Source organism: Meles meles, chromosome 2 (genome assembly GCF_922984935.1).
Source record: "Meles meles chromosome 2, mMelMel3.1 paternal haplotype, whole genome shotgun sequence".
In the NCBI taxonomy this organism is placed as follows: domain Eukaryota; kingdom Metazoa; phylum Chordata; class Mammalia; order Carnivora; family Mustelidae; genus Meles; species Meles meles.
Genome location: NC_060067.1, coordinates 70,899,302 through 70,915,485, shown reverse-complemented (window position 1 = coordinate 70,915,485; position 16,184 = coordinate 70,899,302). Strand labels below are relative to the sequence as shown.

The window sequence follows — 16,184 nt, the reverse complement described above, 5'->3', positions numbered from 1 at the left end:
GGACTGACAGCCAGAGATGAGGAATATTAGAGTAATTAGAAAACCTGCCCAGAAAAATAGAAAATCTTCTGGAAAAAAAACCCACACAACTAAATGAATATTTGAATAAAATTTAGTTCAACTCATGTACATACATAAGCCTATAAACATGTGCATGCATACATGCAGAGAAAAAAACCTTGGTTTCCAAACTCGATATTTCATTAAATGAAATGGAGTGGATTATTGCCACCAGGACACAAAATCATGGCATGGAAGACCAAGAGTTATATTACAAAGACCAGATCAAAACTAACAAACAAACAAGAAATATATTCAGATGGAAAATATGAGGGAAAAGATAAGAGATTTGGAAGACAGAAACAGTAGAACTATATCCTAATGATTGAAATTCCCCAAAGATTAAAAAAAAAAAAAACCAGCTGGAGACAAAGTTACTGAAGATAACTGAATTACAGTAGAAGAATAATTTTCCTAAGTGGAAGAATAATATAAAAGGGCATTTGGAAGGGGAGGCGAACCATGGGAGACTATGGACTCTGAAAAACAACCTGAGGGTTTTGAAGGGTCAGGGGTGGGAGGTTGGGGGAACAGGTGGTGGGTAATGGGGAGGGCACGTTTTGCATGGAGCACTGGGTGTTGTGCAAAAAGAATGAATACTGTTACGCTGAAAAAATAAATAAAATGGAAAAAAAAAGGCATTTGAAATGGCTCACCAAGTTATACATTTCACTGACAAGAGAAGACATATTCTTAGGCCTGTGCAATCAAAATTTCATAAGTCTGAAAACAAAGAAAATAACATATGAGCTTAAAAACACAAAAGAGTTGCCTAAGAGAAAAGAAAACCAGACTGGAATGAGATTTCTCATATGAAGCCCTGTACACTGGATTAAAATTTACAACTAATTGAAAGACAAGCCTGACAATACTAGAATTCCTTCATCAGCCAAAATATCCATCACCCATAACAATGAAAGAACAGTATTTGAGAATAGGTAATAAGAGAGAGGTTATCACCCATATATAGTATATGAAGAAAATACTTGGAAAAATACTCTAGCAAACAATCAGATCAGATCAGAAATTTCAAAATGAGGGAAGAAGAGTCAAGTAAGTAATAGTAAGTGGGTTGAAATACTTGGGTCCTTGATCATGAGTTCTCGGAAAGTAAAAGTAATCATTGATAATAATGGAAGAGTACATAACATAAGGGAGTTTGAAACTACATATAAAAAAATAGCTGTTAGCCTTTATGTTCTCTAGACATAATAAGGTTAAAAATGAAATGAGAAAAATATACCATTCATAATACTTATAAACATTACAAGCATTTCAATAAAAATGGTATGAGACTTATGATATATGAAAAAACTTAAAATTGTATTAAAAGTTATTAAACAACATCTGAACCAAATGGGAAGGTCCTTATGTGGGAAGCCATAGCGTCGTAAAAGTAATAATTTTCCCCAAAGTTAGCACATACATTTAATGGAATTACAAACAGAATCCTTACAATGTTTTAAAAAGAACTGGATAAAATAATTCCGGATTTATAGTAGGAATAGGTGTCCAACAACAGTTAATAAAATCATGTTACAGAAGAACAATGAGAAGGTACTTAAGAACTTATGATAAAGCCACTACATTATTACCACAATTGTTATGTACTGGTGTAGAAACAAATAGATCAATGGAATGAGAGAGCTTTAAATGGATCTCACCGTATGTGATCAGTAGAAAAAGAATAGGTTATGAAAAAATTATGTTGGCACAATGAGCTATCTAAAAATATAACAATTTTCCCATTTTATGCCATATGCAAAAAACAAATTCCAGATTAATTATAGACTTAATTGTAAAAATAAATTAAAAGGCAACATATGGGGTCAAGGGATAGGAAAATCTAGACAAAACTGGAAGACCACAAGTTATACATATGTGATGTAAAAAGGCAGGACAGCTCAATAGAAATATGGGTGAAGAACTCTGAAAGAATAGTTCACAGAGGAAAAAGATTTAAATTTACCAGTACTTGGGGGAGATGCAGATAAAGCACCATGAAGTATCTCTTCCCACTTATTAGGCTTCTAACTTTTAAAAAGATCTGTAACACCAAATAACAGGGATATAGGAGGAAAAAGCAGTCTAATGCATTTCTTTTTTTTTAAATTAATTTATTTATTTTCAGCGTTAACAGTACTCATTGTTTTTGCACCACACCCAGTGCATTTCTGTGAGTATGAAGAGTTACAGCGTTTTTGGAAAGCAATATAGCAACATCTATTAGAATTATAAATGCATTTATTTTTCTACCATGAAATCCCACTACTGGGATTATTTCCATAGAATAAAAACCCCAGTTCAGGGGCGCCTGGGTGGCTCAGTGGGTGAAAGCCTCTGCCTTCGGCTCAGGTCATGATCCCAGGGTCCTGGGATCGAGCCCCGCATCAGGCTCTCTGCTCTGCAGGGAGCCTGCTTCCTTCTCTCTCTCTCTGCCAGGCTCTCTGACTACTTGTGATCTCTGTCTGTCAAATAAATAAATAAAATCTCAAAAAAAACAAAACAAAACCCAGTTCATTAACAGTTACATACAGGATGATTATTGTTCCTCTGTTCATTTTCACCAAAAATAGACAAAACAAAAACCTTGTTACATGAATGTCCATATATATGGCAATGAATAAGTGAATGATAATATATCATATAATGGAATTTTATTTAGTCATTAAATAGGGTGAATTAGAGATTTGTCAGTTGATCTGAAAGTATGTCCTTTGAAGGGTAGCAGAATATGTCTCCCCAAACTATGCCACTTGGATAATGATTGTTTTGAACTGAAGGTCATTGAGAGGAATCAGATATAAGAAGAAAAGCTTTCTGCCCTCCCCTTGACCTACCTGAAAACTGAACATAAATTCCTTTTGTGAAGGTGCCTTCTTCCCTTTGTCCTGGAGCAAGAAGGGGATAACAACTTTATCACTGTAGGCGAGATGGCACTGAGAAAGAACCAACACAAACAGACCTTATGAATTAGCCTTACTTATCATCAGTTTCATGTATATTTACCTCTCTCAATTTGCTGACCCTGGAAGGCCAAAGTCCTTTTTCTTTGTCTTGTCACTTCTCGACAAAATTATTATTCTTTGCTAAGATGCTACATAAGCCCAAGTCTAACACCCTTCTGAGTTATTCATCAGAGGTTTTTCTTGCATAAGGTACACTGCCTGTTTAATAAACTGTTTTTCTATTGTTAACCTGTTTCTTTGTTAGTTTAATTTAGATGAACTCTACCAATAAACCTAAGATGGGTAGAGGAAAAAAGTTTTTCCTCCCCTGCACCTATTCAACTCTTCTGTTGAATCAGAAAAGGAAGGTACAGAAAAATGAATGAAACACACGTTTTCATGTTTTGATAATTGCAATATGATTACAAATACACATATAAATGCTTAAAAATCATATAAAATTATATCATTATACTGTTATATAAAATGGAACCATGGAAGGATAAATATTAGGATGTCACCAAGAATTTCCACCCTTTGCAGGTGGTTTGTGTGGTGATTAGTGTTGAAAATGAAGGATAACATAAAAAAAATCAGGCAAAAAAAAAAACAAACATAAAAAGACTTAAAAATTAAAAAGTATACAAATATGCAAAATTACACATATGGAGATAATTTTAAAAATTACAAATGGTGGTCACTCTCTTGTTTTTAAATCTCTCTCTCTTTGGTGATTAAGGAAATTTTCTGTGGGGATGTTTAGGAAATAACAGGGAGGCAGTAGGCCCACAGGTTTTGGAACTGAACAACCAGAGTTCATGTCCCACCTTGTCAGTAACTGGAGGTAGGGCTTCCATTGATTGTTTACTTTTCCAAACTCAAAATTTCCTCATCCATGCAGTAAGCTTTTGAGAATAAAATGTGACTATGTAATTAAACTGCTTACCAGAGTGTCTGGTACATATCAAGTGCTCAATAAATATTGGCTATAAATATCATTTTTATTATAGTTACTGCAAACCAATGAAATTTCAATCTCAGAGAAAAGGAGGACAGGTGGAAACCAAGATGATTTTGAAGTTCAAGTGTAAGTGATTTGAAATTGTCCTGTTATATTTTAAATTCTCTTTCCTTTGTTTTGATTAGGTATAGAAAGTTAAAATCGCTTAATATGGTATCAAGATCCTTAAAATAAATCCTTCACCTAAGTGCAATGACTCTACTATGCCCAGTATTCTGTTTGTTTCCCAAACAATTCCTGCAATACCTACTTAAAGAGTTTTGTTTGGGTCAAAGAGAGAACATGTTGACACATTTTTGATAACCTACTAGATGCCAGGCACTGTGCTGTACATAGCAATACTGAAAAGTATGTTCCATTTCCCACATTTTTCAGATAAAAGAACACATGTTCCCATAGTTTAGATGAATATCAAAAGTTTGTTTTGATGTTTGGTAAGTCTGGTTTCAATCCCCAGGCATGTTCTAACACAGTTTGTTGTCATCAGTGTATATTAGTGCTGTATAAGCAGTAAATATTCTACAAATTTAAATGTAGCTGGATTTTTAGTGGAAGTTTCTGTTGCCATAAAGTCTTGGCTGAGATCCTAAAATTGAAGATAGCAGGTGATAAATGTACTTCACACATTCTAAAGAGAGTTGCTAGACACTCCTACCCAGACTTACTGAGATAATCTAAACATGTCTTTACCTTCCTTTTTGTCACCTGTCACCAGTCCATCTAAAGTTGATAAGGTATTGGGGCTCTTTGGAAAACTTCTTAGCCTAGAGAAGAGGAAGGTTGGGCTTTTCACCTCCCCATATCCAGACTCTGTTCAAGAAGCATCCATCATAGAAAAATATAGCTATGGGGCATATGAAACACAGAGCACTATGTCAGATTATAAGAGCACCAGAAAACAGATACCTTTTAACCTTTAATGCTTGCAACTATTCCTTTACTTCTAGTTCCTACCCCTTCCTACCTCCTCAACCATGGAAGACCCACAGCTACAGAGTTTTGGGAAAAAAGAACTGTGAGAGCAAAATGAAGAAAGAGTGAAAAAATAGATAGTGCCCTCCTTCCCTTCCCCACTGTTGATCTGAGGAATTCTTGCATCAGAACTGAGCTGGAAAGATGGCAGATGCCTTAAACTGAATTAGAGGTGAAAATTATAATATGTAATTATATATATTTTAATATCAGAAAATTTCTAATACCCAAGGAGTATTCCTCCTGGAAAGATCTGGGATCTTTCTTAAATCTTCCCCAGTGATTGAGAAAGAAAATTCAATGAAGTCTATTAGAGGGCAGTGGCAAGAGAAAGCATAAGGCTATTTCATGATTATCTGTTATTGACTGGTGATATAAGAAAGCATTACTTCTACCCTCTGGTTTCTCTAAAGTTGTTCACATATGTTGCCCTTGAAATTCTGTCCCACATCTGGTCTTGCCTTCCATGACCCTGTCTCCATACCTTCCACAATGTCACTGCATAAATTAATATTTTCTTCTTGCTCCCATAGCCTTTAACCCTATTCATCATTTACTATTGTATCCAAGAGTATAGTCAGACTCCTTTGAAATAGTGAGCTCCTTAAGGGTATGGCATCTTGCCTTTTAATTCCCAGTGGTTAGCACAGTATCTTGCTCATATTAAACATCTGATACTAGCTGATTAAACTGCTATGGAATGAAGAGACCACTGAAGTCCGCAACAGAATCCAGGACGTTTGTCTATCAGCTGTGTCCCTGTACCTCTAGAGGATAAGTCCAGAAAACTTCCCCCAGGCAGCAGAAGTTTCTGCTTTTCTGAGGACTTGTTAGGTAAGAGTCAAGGTAACTCTGACATAGCTGAACACCCATGAAGATAGAGACCCAGGTGTCATCCATGTATGAAGCAAACTACAATTAAGCTCCTACTATGTATCAGCCATTAGAAATGAGAAATGAAGACAGCACCTACCCTGTTATTTTAACTGATAATGTTCACAACTGTTTAAAATGGATCTCAGTTTGGAAAATGCATGATCATCATTTGCTGAGAGCAATGGCAGCTTAAACTCAGAGTTGATGAAACTCTGGGTGTGAGTTGTCAGCTCTATAAAATGAAGATATGGAAACTTAGGTAGGCATAAGCTGAGGGCAATAAAGCAGGCCATGGAACCAACAGCAGACCTTTCTACAGACATTTTTTTACTGAGAGAGTGTGATGGCTGCATAAATCTCAACCCAACCACTGACTTAAAAATGACATGTCCTAAATTCACCCTAAGTATAAAAGCATCATCGTAACCATCACCAAGATGGCTTTACCATTCCCATCAGCTTGACTAAATTTTAGACAGTTTCTTTCTAACTATAAACCCCACCCCACTCCCCAACCTCTTTTGTTTTTGAATATTTATTTTTAAAAAAATTTTTATTAAGGGGTGCCTGGGTGGCTCAGTGGGTTAAGCCTCTGCCTTCAGCTCAGGTCATGATCTCAGGGTCCTGGGATCGAGCCCCGTATCGGGCTCTCTGCTTGGCAGGGAGCCTGCTTCCTCCCCTCTCTGGCTGCTGCTCTGCCTACTTGTAATCTCTCTCTCTCTCTCTCAATCTGTAAAAAAGAAAAAAAAAATTAAAAAAAAAATTTTTATTAACATAGGATGTATAATTTGTTTCAGGGGTACAGGTCTGTGATTCACCAGTCTTATACAATTCACAGCACTCACCATAGCACATACCTTCCCCAATCTCCATCCTCCAGCCACCCTACCTCTCCCACACTCCTCCACTCCTGCAACCCTCAGCTTGTTTCCTGAGATTAAGAGTCTTTTATGGTTTGTCTCCCTCTCTGGTTTCGTTCTGTTTCATTTTTCCTCTATTCCCCCATGATCCTCTGCCTTTTTTCTCAAATTCCACATATCAGAGAGATGATGTAATTGTCTTTCTTTTAAAAATTTGCAATTGTAGATTCTTTTTTTACTCATCTGATATGTAAATATTCTCCTAGCCTCTAGCCAGTTTCACAACCCAGGAATATTTTTCTCAGGGAGCCATGTGTCATTATTTTGAAATGTAATTATTAAGAAAGATAGTACCCTTATCTCCCAGTCTCTGTGGGTAGGTAAGGAGTCTAAACTCCATAAGCATCAATGAACAAACACAGATGGCCTAATCACATTTCACAGGGACCAAGTGCCCCACTAAGCACTCCCAGTACTTTTCTGTTAGTTCATCACAGTGCTTAAAACTCTTCTCCTTTTTGTTTCCACAGAGTTGAGTTTAATCTTTCTTCCCTATTGCAATAGTCTTGATAACATTCTTCCTTGTTTAACTCTGTTCAGTGCAATTTTTTTTGGCAACCACTATATAGAACTTCACAAAATAGTCATGGTAATAACTATGATTAATAAAAAAAAATTTAATACCATTTCTTGACACTATAAACCATGGTTCCCAACCAGGGGTAATTTTGCCCACAGGAATCATTTGGTAAACTATGGAGACCCTCTAGGTTGTCACAGTTAGGGACAGAAGAAGCAGGAGGTTTGTTATTGGCATATAATGAGTAGAGTTTAGGGGTGCTGTTAAATAATTTAAAATGCACAGGGAGTCCCTCATAACAAAGAATAATTTGCTGCAAATGTAAATAATACCTAGTTGAGAAATCCTGCGATAAACAATCAGGATCCTAAGAACACTCTTCTAGGTCTCAGCCTGGCCAAAGAAATTAGTTTGTGCCAAAACCCTGCACCAGATTGTTAGCCTATAGTTCTTAAAAGTAGCAAAAGCAGACAACTAAGAAATAACTATAAATAGCTCCTGGGGACTCAGAGTGGTTAAGTCATTTGATTTTGGCTCAGGTCATGGTCTCAGGGTTGTGAGATTGAGCCTCTGGTCGGGCTCCATGCTCAGCACAGAGTCTGCTTGAGATTCTCTTTCTCCCTCTGCCCCTCCCCTTGCTCTCTCTCTCTCAACTAAATAAATAAAATCTTTTAAAAAATAGCTTTGGAAGATAGTATTATTGAGAAACATGAGTAGAACAAATACAATTTAAAGAATATTGAATGATTAAGCTAATACCAAGTGAGTTTGCATTTTGCATTGGTGTACAACATGATGCCCTTGTTGATGGTGTCCAGGTTCTCTACTAACTGTAGCAACATGAACCAGGTGTTCAACTCTCAGGTTCAGTTTTCTCATGGCTATAAAAGAGGAATCAGGACCCCTCCCTCATACTATTGTTGTAAAGATGCAACGATATGATACATGCTCATTGCTTAGTATGGTGTCTGACTTAAAGTAAACTCTCAGTACAATGATTTTAAAATTGCAATAAGAAAGGAAAATAGAGGTCCCAGAATTGACTACTTAATAAATAAATGAGGAAATAAGTGACATCTAATTAAGTCCTAAGTTTGTCATTTACTATTTTGAGACCAAGCTAACTCTTCAAACACCATTATTTTTATGAGAGTTGAAGATCCAGATAATCCAATTTGTGGGCTTGCTGAGTCACTCTGGACTCTTAATCACATGAAGGTATTTCCAAGTAAGAATCTAATTAGATGTTTAATTAGTCTATATAGGCTAATGAGCTGCCACTCTGCCATTATATCCTTTAGAGGTTCATCTCAGCCAGTTTAGAGACACAGTAGTGACTATGATTAACCCGATATAGACTGCCACCACCAATCACTGTCTTGCTGACCAAAGACTGGCCTTCAATTAACCCACAGCCCCCTTGGAGAAATGTTACGTTTTCAGATGCTCTCCTAACTGGCAAGTTAACCCCAACAAGTTACTTGATTTCTTTTTCATTTACTCAAAAAGTAGCTATTGTAGGAATGGTAAAGAACAAACGTATATCTAATTCACTTGTGGCACATTGATTTCATTTTATTTGGCAAGTTGACAATAAAAAAAAATTAAACACCTTCCCTTTTCCCCTTCACACACAGGTAGAAAACCCCTACCAGGATAGACTGACTTTAAATGGTTCTATGAAATTAATTTGACTTATTTTGTAATGCAAAGTTATAGCCCTTCCTTATCAACTGCGCTTGGGAGTAAAAGACCTTAGATACTATGTCTCATTTTTGTTTGTCCCACAGTTAGACATTCTATTATTTGTATTTGTCTTATGCATTCTCGGAAATAAACTAAAGATTGTCTGAGTTTCCTCGAGAGCCACATTTTAAATTTAAAGATGCATTGGTAAATGAGAAATAAAAGTATAAAATCCCTTAAGTCTCCACTCAATAATACATTACTAAACCAATATATAAAGAACATTTTTAAACCACTAAACTACAGGAAACTCAGTTTAAAAACAGTGGTGGACATCTAGGTTCTTTCCATAGTTTGGCTATTGTAGACATTGCTGCTATAAACATTCAGGTGCACATGCCCCTTCGGATCACTATGTTTGTACCTTTAGGGTAAATACCCAGTAGTGCAATTGCTGGGTCATAGGGTAGTTCTATTTTCAACATTTTGAGGAACCTCCATGCTGTTTTCCAGAGTGGTTGCACCAGCTTGCATTCCCACCAGCAGTGTAGGAGGGTACCCCTTTCTCCGCATCCTCGCCAATGAAAATGACTTGTTCATTTTAGCCATTCTGACTGGTGTGAGGTGATATCTCATTGTGGTTTTGATTTGTATTTCCCTGATGCCGAGTGATGTGGAGCACTTTTTCATGGGGATAAAAATACATTATATGTTTATTAAAAAATAAGAAATAAATTTAAAAAAAAGACAGTGGATATCTTCCCCCAAATTTTCTAAACTAATTTATCCTTTAAATAGACTTGTCAGTTTCAAATTGAACATGACTTGGGTTTCTGAGATCTTGGGAAATGAAGAATATCTTGTTTCATTTTCTAGTCTTACATAAAGCAGAGTTGTATTAAAATTTTCAAATTTCTTCCCTCTTTATGAGTTCCAGAGAGTACATTTTTGTTAGTTCAATATGCTATTCCTACTTTAACTGTCTCATAAGTTCATTTTTCAATTTCATCCTAAAAATTTTAGTCAAAGAATAAAATCTTCAAAGTGCTAGTAATCTCCAATATACTTTTGAAAACGGAAACATTAAGTATAATTCCAATGAAGTAGAGATCAGGACATAATGCTAAGAAGAACTTAAAAGAAATTATTAAAAGTGGTACAGAATTACCCTTTACAATAACCTTAACATGAGGGCAAGTGATTTAACGTTCTGCCTAAAAGGAAAAACTTTTTATCATCTAGCAATCATTTATAGACATTGTTTAGAAGGACTTCTGTAAATAAGTTAGTACCAGTTGTAGATCCAGAGCTTACAAAAGTCAGCTTGTTAGTTTGGAAAACAATACTGTTGTCTAAGTAAGGAAATGTTTTAACAGTTTCAGTCAGTGGCTCTCAGCCTTGGTTGCACATTAAAATTACCTCTGGAGCTTTTAAACACTCCAATACCTAGACTACCCCAGATCAATTAAATAAAGATATCTAGGCTGGGAAGAAGGCACTGGTATTTTTAAACGCTCCCCAGGTTGATTCTAATATTACAGTCCAGGTTAGGAACAAATACTTTAAAGAAATGGAAAGTTTAATAACAATAGCATAGAGTTAAAGGGAATATATGGATATATTTTCATAACTAAAATCTAATTAGAGTAGAAGGAAGAATTATCTCTCTGTGCTCCCGCCCCCCAGCTATAACTTTCAGAATGAGGTTTAAAGTCACTATTGGAGTATATTTTTAACTTTTTGTGTTTTTCTTTTATTACTCCAGAAAAACATTTAGATAATTTCTTATGTGTATATTTAAGTTGATGAAATTTGATTTGATATGGCCATTTATAATACTCTAAAGGATGAGCATAAATATTGCAATTTCAATGGACTCTGACTGAAACAGAAGATTCAGTCACTAGGTAGACAACTTTTTTCCTCAAACATAGAACAAAAATATGAAATCTGGTATATAAGAATATCATAGTGTAACAGAAGAAATAACTTTTGACTCCATTTATTAAATATTATAAAAATCATGATGACTAATATATTAACTTATTAAAAAGTAGTTGAGACCCTTTCAGCACCCCACTGGGCCCTGGAGATACAAGTTACCTGAAAGACAGAGCTCCTGCTATCATTGATGTACAGGTGGTTGACCTGTAAGTCAGGCCATAGATTTTTTATCCCACCTATACAGCCACCATAAACTCAAGATATTGTTAAACATTAGTAGTATGTCAACTCCAAATGAATTACTATTTGCTTATGTTTGTCTATGTAACAAATTTTCAGATCATCTTGGTTGATATTCAATAACTTTCTTTAGGTCCCATCTTTTAAAAAAACAAGAAAAGGAGCCCCTGCATGGCTCAGTCAATTAAGTGGCTGTCTTCGTCTCAGATAATGGTCTCAGGGTCCTGGGATTGAGCCCTGCATTGGGCTCCCTGCTCAGCAGAGAGCCTGCTTCTCCCTCTCCTTCTGCCTGCTGCTCTGTTTGTGCTCTCTCTCTCTGCCAATTAAAAAAATAATAATAAATGCTTTTAAAAATAAATAAATAAACAAGAAAAGACTGATAATTTTAAATATTACTGGTTAAACTTATGCAAGTTTATGAAAAAATATATAGTAGATGACTCTCATATCTCTAGCTCCCTCAAATTTGTTTCTTTCTTGCTTTCTTACTGTCTCTCATTTTAATCATCATTATTGTCATTTTGTCAACTATCTAGGCAGAGGCTCTAATACATAACTTGAAAGTATATCTGAAAACAAAACTAGCATTGGAAAATTATTATTGATCCACTTAGAATTTTTTCAGTTCTTAATTATATTTTCTGTATAAGAGTAATTTGTTCTCATTATACTATTTTATAAGTACAAGAGAAAATTACTCATAACTCACCACGAGAGCAACTATTTTAATATTTTGACATCTTTACAAGTTTTCTCTCTCAAACTTTTATGGTTAAAGTCATATTGAATCTAAAATTCTATATTTTATTCCATTTGTACAGCTTTTTAATTTACATTATATTTTAAGGATTAAAATGTCATTGAGAACTCTTTATCAATATTACTTGAAAGGGTATACGACTGAAATTGTTATTACAGAGTACCTCGAGATCTTCAGAATATTAATAAGCAAATATTTATACACACTGCTTTATATGTACCAGATACTATTTTAAACACTGAGGACAGAGAAAGAACAAAGATTCCTGCCTTATAGAGTTTATATTCTTGTAAGAAGTAACAGACAAAAATAAATAAGCAAATAAATAAATAAATAAATACAATAATTCCACAGAGTGATTCTCGTTTTAACAGTCATGCGATTCTGACACTAGATAGGGAGCTGGTTAGAGAGGGGAGGTGCTTAGAAAGATACCAGTCTCTAAGTAGATAATCTCTGGTTTGAGATTTAATGATAAGCAAGAATCAACCATGTTTGAAACTCAAACATATGCAAATGCAAGACTGGAATAAAGCAACCTTCCAGGAGTTCTTAATCTGGAACAGATCTTCATGAAGGTATAGGCAAAAAGTGAGCAAGCTTTGAAAATGTCCCTTCCTCACCAGTCCTCATGTTGTTTCCCTTGAATCAGAGCTCATTCTTTCCTCAGAAGCCACTTAGAGACCAATTATTTATTACATGTCACCAATTACAAGAGAACTGATAAAACCAAATTCTTCCCCCAAAATTTCTAAGCAAAGACATAGATCATACGATAGAATTAAACTTTGTGCTATCCTTTATTTTTACTATGAAATATTGACATTTCCCAGATTATTGACATTTAAAATTTGTGTTGCTATTATCGTTGTTGTCAGTTTTGGAGATGAAATGTACTGGCTTGTACAAGTGGTTTAATATTGCAGTTAAGACTTTAGGCTATGGACAGATTCTAACAGTTAAGACTTTACCTAAGGTACTTAAACCAGCCACAATTTCCTTATCCCAATAATAATAATTTGAGTTTTAAACGAGATGGTGCAGAGAACTCAGCTTAGAGCCTGAAAAAACAAGTCTTTAGAGAGGGAGGGAGGTGGGGAGAAGCGACTGAAAGAGACTGGTGGGGGAGAGAGACAGTATGCATGCATGCGTGCGCGCACACACACGCACATGACACCTTAAGAATATTTTAAATATTGTGTGCATAAATATCTTGCTAGTAGTAAAAACCAGGCTTAATTTAGTTTGCCTTCAATGGCCTCCTGAAAGTGCATTGCTTAGAAGACTGAATGTGTTCTGCTGACAGAGAAGAACAATCCATCCATGTTTACATGGATGGATTATATAATGTGGGATTTGGGGAATTTAAAATCCCAAACTCCACTAACTCTTGGTCACAGATGTGATGGTAAGTTTCAAACAATCACATTGGGGCATGAAAAAGAAATGCTAAGGTCTTCCTAATTTTCCTCATCTTTTCCTGTTGTTCTCAAAGTTCTTACTTGGTGAGAACTCCCTCCACACTAACACAAATATTTTCAGGGACACTGTCTGAGGACCAGCACTACATATTTGGAACAGAACTCCAAAAGGCAGTGGGATGATAGAATCCTGCACCCAAGGAATTTAGAAAGAAACGAATAAAGTAGCTTACACATTGCCTTCCTCAGAAACCCAGCAACCCTCAATAAGAGTTACCTCATAGTAAGGAAAAGAGGGCTAATCATGTGAGCTTGAACCAGAACACTACATTTTCCTGATATATATATATATATATATATATATATATATATGATGACCAAAGGGTTCATCATACCTGTACAAAAGCTTGAAAACCACTGAGCCAGTAAAGCTCTTTGTAAACTGTAGTGTGATTTGCAAACACTAGTTGCTAATATTATTACTGCTGTTTCTTGGTTCCTGTGACAATTTAAATGCTTTTTTTTATTGGGAAATTGTTTAATTAGATAATAAATCTCAAGAAGAGGCATTGTTCCAAGTTAAAGACTTATTTTTGTCTCCACCATTCTGTGCAATAAGCACATTTAAATGCTTCCTAAAGGGATTGATTTAGTGGAGGAAGCTGAAGCATTTGACTAAACTTTTTCATCACAAATTTAATTCACATAGGATCAACCCAGTTAGTCATCTTCTAGAGTAAAGAAATTCACCACACTTCCTGGTTGTTATGAGAATATCCAGGAAAATATTTCCTGCCCCCTTCAGTTAGAAGTGAGGCCCTTAAGGATCTCCATTCAATTACTTCAACTTACATATTTAACGCCAGGTTATAGCCAAATGCTAAAGACTATTGAAAAATAGTAACAACAGGAATCGAAGTTAACTCAATACACATTATTTGTCCTAAAAAGGAACAATACAAATATAGAATAGTGTGTGGGACTTAAGTCAATAATAATAGCAAAGCCATATAATGCTTGCTATATGCAAAGCACTGGTCTATATGCTTTATAAATATTAATTCATTTATTCCTCCCAACAACCTATGGACTTAACACCATGATTATCTTCTTTAAAGACTCACCTGCCAGAAGTCAATGTTGGAGCTAGGATTCAAACCTAGGCGATCAGAGTCTAGAGATAATCATACATTGTTTTAATTTTTAGTTTCAGAGGGGTTGGGAATAAGAACGTATATTTTTATCTGAATTTTGCCAATTATAAGTGTGCTTTAATGTTTGATGTCTTCCTTTTGCCCCTCTGAATCCATACCCCACATTTTTCTGTCTTGCTCTGTGCTCCAGAGTCTGACCTATATGAGTAACATCGATAGGCTCCCAGCTGGGTTTAGTACTGGAGATTAGAGGTCAACAGGCGTATGAGGACAGCGTATTTATTTTCCTGGTTCCTCCTAGTCAGGTCTCTACCGGTCAGCTGCATCCCTCTGTTGAAACCACAACACTTCAAATGACTCACTTCACTCTGGATTCTGCTACCTCTCCCTTCCTCTGCCCTTAAAAACCTGAAGATAACAATAGTTCTCTATTATTACAGTTGCTAGGGCACTGAACCATATTTGTTATTTTCTCTAAATCCTGACCACATCTTTGTAAATAGGCTTGTTATTAAACTTTTCTTCATGTCAGGAATCTGAGCATTCATCTTTTCATCTAGTTTATATACGACTGGACAAAAAGATAAATGCAGTATAACCTTCACTATCCCCGTTTTCTACCTTCTGCACAAAAGACTCAGGAAATAAATTCTAGAGTTATCCAAAGAGAGCTCCATTACTCCTACTACAAGTCTATATGAAAATTATTTGTCAATTTTTTTGATTTTTATAAGAGGCCAGGAATTAGGGTCTACAAGTAGAACACATTTTAATTCTAATAACAGTCATTGGGTCTATAAAATATCCTGAGTGTCAAGCAGCAAGGCAGTAGTAGACCTATTTGTTTTGGATGTTGATCTCTTTGAGGTGGATGACCTTATTGAAGTCTTGACTCAGGTGTCACAAATCAGGTACTTAGCCTAATTAAGTATAAAAATACCTGGTACTTTGCAGCTGATAAAACTGGCCGTTGACTTCCTGGAATCAGAGAGTAAAATATATCCAGGAAATGTAATCCCATGGTACAGAAAGATACCAGGTGCATCCTTGTTTCCCCTTCAAACTAATTAGCCATTCATCAGAAACAATGTATGTCTATGAATATATCTTGGTCTCAAAAAAAAGACTAAACATCTGAACTGAACTGACCTTAACATCTCTTATTCAAAACATCTCAAGTTGATCTTGTCATTTACTTTGACAGCTCACCTTGTGAGAGTAGAGATTGTTTCCAATGAAAGGATGTGAGAACAACATGCTGAGCCATAATTCCAAATAATTCCTTTTCTTCTCCTTTAATCCACCTTTATAGCGCTCATAACTCTTCACTGCTCCACTCCTGGTTTTCATGTTGAAGGTTTAGCTTTACAGCTATGATTCAGCTGCTTGGCTAGAATGATGCATTTCTTTTCGCTATGACTTGATGTTTGCAAAGTTAAGTGTGTGTGGAGGTAAATGACACACTGTATTTGTTTACAAACCTATTGTTTCATCATCAACATGTGTCACAAAAGTCTTAACACATATGAGCATGTGCATCTACCAGTGGAATAGATACAAGTTGACATCTCTCTGAATTACAGTTTCATATAGCAATCGTTGGAGATGGATGCATAATATTGATCCATTTCAGCAATAAGTATCTGGGGAATCTCCTGGGGG

At 35.6% G+C, this 16,184-nt stretch overlaps 1 protein-coding gene across 4 annotated transcripts in view; it reads right to left on the bottom strand.

The window, feature by feature from the left end:
* INPP4B (inositol polyphosphate-4-phosphatase type II B) overlaps window positions 1-16,184 on the bottom strand; it is a 563,252-nt gene that overhangs the window by 477,482 nt on the left and 69,586 nt on the right. For all 4 annotated transcript variants that reach the window (XM_045992576.1, XM_045992594.1, XM_045992567.1 and 1 more), the window contains exon 3: window positions 2,901-2,999. The gene's annotated coding sequence lies outside the window, so the exon portion shown is untranslated. The remainder of the gene's footprint in view (window positions 1-2,900; window positions 3,000-16,184) is intronic.